The sequence below is a fragment of the Parasteatoda tepidariorum genome, chromosome 5, assembly GCF_043381705.1.
Source record: "Parasteatoda tepidariorum isolate YZ-2023 chromosome 5, CAS_Ptep_4.0, whole genome shotgun sequence".
NCBI classification, from domain to species: domain Eukaryota; kingdom Metazoa; phylum Arthropoda; class Arachnida; order Araneae; family Theridiidae; genus Parasteatoda; species Parasteatoda tepidariorum.
The window spans coordinates 9,865,325-9,869,804 of record NC_092208.1 but is presented as its reverse complement, the minus strand read 5'-3'; positions in this window follow the sequence as shown (position 1 = coordinate 9,869,804).

The window sequence follows — 4,480 nt, the reverse complement described above, 5'->3', positions numbered from 1 at the left end:
GAAAAATTATCAACTTCCCAAGCTTCTTGTTATTTGAGTATGCACCATTTTGAAGAGACGCCTGCAGACCTTGATACAATTCTATTACATTTGTTTGATTTCCTTATGTTATCCTCGGTTTAAAACAGAAGAAACTGTTTCTACACAAGTTGTTAAATATTTTATGCTCATCATCAGCCTCGTATTATTTTATTATACTCGTATTCTTGACCAGATCAAGAAAATTTCTTAACATAATTTTCTGTTTTAAAAAAAAAATAGTGACTCTGGCCATGATTTATGCCATTTAGAAGAGTTTCTTGGGTTAGGGAATACCAAACATCTCGTAGCATGTGAGGTAATCCTGAATATTGATCTCCGATATAATATTAGGGCATAAATCCGAGCTCAAAAGCTTTCTCGAAAAGGCTTATATAGTGGCAATTTTTACAAAAGATTTTGACGTTCAAGGTTTGAAAGATTTAAAGCTTTAACTGTTAAACTGTAGGCATATTTAACTAATTCATAATTTTGTAAAACTTTCAGAGGTAGTCTCAAAAGGATCAAATTTTAGATAATACATACAACAACCACAGTTTATTTATTTAACCAATTGTTACGTATACATCTACGTAAATGGACAGTGTCTATAACAACAAAAAAAAAGGTCTTTCTGAATCACAGGGATGTTTATACATATATTTTAATTCTGATGGATTGGGAAAAACGGCAGCTTTCCGATTGAGTTCTCTGTAACAACAACAATTTGAAAATCATCCTTTCCAAACCAATAATTATCTTTTTAACTGCTGAAGTTTTACACGAGTATCTTAAAGTTTTTACTGGAAGTATATGGACTACATCTTTTAATGATCCTTTAATTTTACACATATCGATGGTTTATAAAGATACCGGCACAAGTGCAAAAAATGACTTTTTGAGTATTTGGTATCAAAATATTTGTAATTTTATGCTCTATTTTACTAGGATAACGACAGTTTTGTAACTTCAAAAATGTACCTCCTGGAGGCACTAGTGTCTTTAGTGTTTTTAATTTTACGCGCGATTTTGAGCCTATACCAGCAGCCGATAGTGACGCTTTGTCCGTTGTGTCAGTCGTTCGCAAAACATTGATGGGAGAAGTCACGCAGCTGGTGAGTAAATTTAACTAATGGTTGTTGTGTCATTATCTTTTTAAAGTCTCTCTGTATATTGATATTGTTTTTATGCTATACCGACACTTCTTGCAAATATGTCATTATACGTTTCAATTTCCCCCTTACTATTAACATTGAATAACTTAATAACATGGAATACATCGGTACTAGATAAAACTTGCCTCACTTACAGGGCAAAACTTTAAATCTTATAATGACACATCTGCAAATATTTTCAAAATTTAAAGGTTTATATGAAATTTGTTTCATTTTCCTCGTAGATAATGTAGAAATATAGGTAAGTGCAAAAAATTATACAGATTGAATGAAAACTGAATGAATAGGAGCATTTTTACCAGGAGAGTTTTCATTAATAACTTTAAATGAATCAAATCTCAAAACTATAAATTTGCAGATGCGCCGGTATCTTTATAAACCATCGATATAATTTACAAAAGTATTTGACTTACATAAATGTTGAATTTCAATAATTATACTGATGAACTTCTTTCCCATACATTCTCGTATCATAGCTGTAAAATAAAAAAATCAAATTAAAGCACATTAGATAAACAAATGACACTAGCTTTTAGTTTATTTTTATCCTGAAAATAATAGGCCTGCCAACTACTGCGCTCTTTAAAAAATAGTGTATAGAGTGGTGGACATTTTGAAAGCAAAATTTTTGATATTTTTGCCAACAATTTAAAAGCGTTAAGGGGTATTGCATATGAACTTCTAAATCATTTATGTGTAGTGGTGTAAAAAATACGTTAAAACCAACTTAGATGGCGTTAGAATAAATTTAAATTAATTTCAGACGAATAAATATTTAATGACATTAAAACCTGCCTTAACAGCTCGAGTGGAATTAGTTGTTAAATTCAAATAATTACTAGCGAGATGCTATTTCCGTTCACCTCTGTAAACATATCAGTCAAAGTGTTTATGGCGGACCAAAAAAAAAAGGGTTTCACATCGGACCGGAACAATTATATAAATTAAGATCAAGTCGGCCAGGAAAAAAGTATTCTTTTTTTTCGTCCACCTGGACCCATTCAGGAATTACAAAACACAAGCTTATTTTTTTTTGTTGCTTCTTTGTAATATATCTCTGAATGGAGTTTGTTTTCTTGTCTTCCAGAAAAAAAAAATGTTTTTATCAGTTTTCTAAAGTGATTTTTCATCCATAAGTTGCTGAAAAACGTTATCAAGTGAACGAAGTGAGTGTTTTAACTCATAACCCCATTAGGTTTAAATGTTGTACATATTTTTTTCTTGGTTAAATTTGATGCCATATAGTTTTCAATATTAAAGGATCCTCCACCTGTGTAAAAATAGATAATGCTGCTTTGAGGAAAATCGAAAGAAATTTAAATTTTTCGTAAACTATCTTCTTTTTTCTTATGAAACACTTTACACCACCTGTTATCTTATCTTTATGCTGTAAGAAACTCTCATTAAGTTCCTTATCCGTTTCATAGATGTTAATTTCTTTAATCAAAAAGCCTAAATCTTCACCGGAAACAACATCAGTTAATGGTACCCCCAGGTGAAATAATTTTTTTTTTGCAAGTAATTTTACTGGTTAAGTGAACATTTGTTGTCAATTAACATCTACGCGTAACATGTGTCTCTCTTAAACATCTACCACAGATTAATTAGCAACATCTGAAATAATGTATTGTTCATATAGATCACTTAATCAATAATGTGTCTTTCTGTATCCAATATGTGCAGTATATAAGTTGCCAGTTTTACATATATAAATTCCAGTAAAAAAAAAAAATTGTCAAGAAGTGAACACTTATGATAAGATTTTTATCACAATGTCTCACCTACCATGCTATAATTTTAATTTTTGCCTAGTAAATTAGTTTCAACAGATTTTGATTCGAGATTAAAAAAAGTTACAATCACGGAATACAGCTTTGAATCAAAATTGTTACTACCATCAGTAGCAACATAAAAAAAAAAAATCTTAATTTTTCAATTACATGCGCAGCAAGCTCTCCCATACTTGTATTTTTTGTTCTTTCATATCTTTGGACGTTTACAAGTTCCTTATCTGGGAAAATCTTTTTCAATTAAAGTCGAATATGATCTACACAACTGAAGAGCAGGTTGTGTTCTACTAAGAATGTGAACAGACATTCTGCATGTATTTATTATATCACTCTTCGTATTAGTAGAGGAATTACGCTGATGTTTCAGGCTGTTGATATGGTTTTTTATTTCGCCAATATTAGTGTTCAATCTAATTCTTAGTTTTTCAGTATTAAATAAAGATAATGGAAGGTTTCCACTTTCTTTTTATTATGGACCGCCTTTTTTAAATCTGAATAAAAAATTTATTGTTTCTGATCTACAAGATGAGGAAAATATATTAAATGAAATGATTTATGTTGTTTAACAAGCTGATGAAAGTTGCGGCAAGCCGCATCTTGAGTTTCATTCTAACTGCACTGTTTACGGTTGAGTATCGAAATGAACAAGTTATATTATATAAAATTAACAAACGAACTTAGAAGAAATATGGCCGAATTAATAAAATTACGTATAGTTAGCATAACCCATACAACAATCTGAAGGAGAAACAGGGCTAAAAACAAGTATCTACCTGGAGTTATCTTCTAGTAGATCTAGATAAATAAATCACTCAAAAAGATAGGTCACTTTAGAAAAACCAAAAGGTTTTTTTTTATTAGGGGGATCCATATTGAAAGGCAGGCAAATAGTATCCAATGGTGGAGTAGTGGGTGAAGGGCAGGACATTCAGGGAAAAAGAAATTTTAGATGAAATCCAGAAGACTGTAGGTTGACGTTGGATCATTTTATCCCATCATTTAGTGGGAACTGAGCAGATACCGGAAGCGGAAACAGCGGTTGGAGCATACGCCAGAATTTGGGATTTTTCTCGGCTTTCCATCTCAAAATAAGATTTTTCCAAAAGTCGAAGATAACGTTCATGTTTCTGTTGAAGAATTTGCGATCTAAGTTCAAAATTCAAATTTTAATTTAAGTGCAAATTGAAGCTTCTATTCTAGTAGTATTTAAGCAAAAGACAGTCAGATAAATTCTTAAAATGGTCGAAAAAAAGGGTTCGTCTCATAAATGGGAGACAACATGAAAGATGGCATCTGGCATGACGCTAAAAATAAATTCCATCCTTCAAGAGGATGGAAAAATAGAACGTACCCACTGCGAGGCAACTGCAGTGTAGATGGACGATGTAAACTCGAATAACTCTGCTCGCCTTTCGCGCTCTGCCTTTTTATCCTCATGCTTAAAGTTAAATTGCTTATTTTTAACAAGTTGAGATGTTACCACAATTATATTTCGAG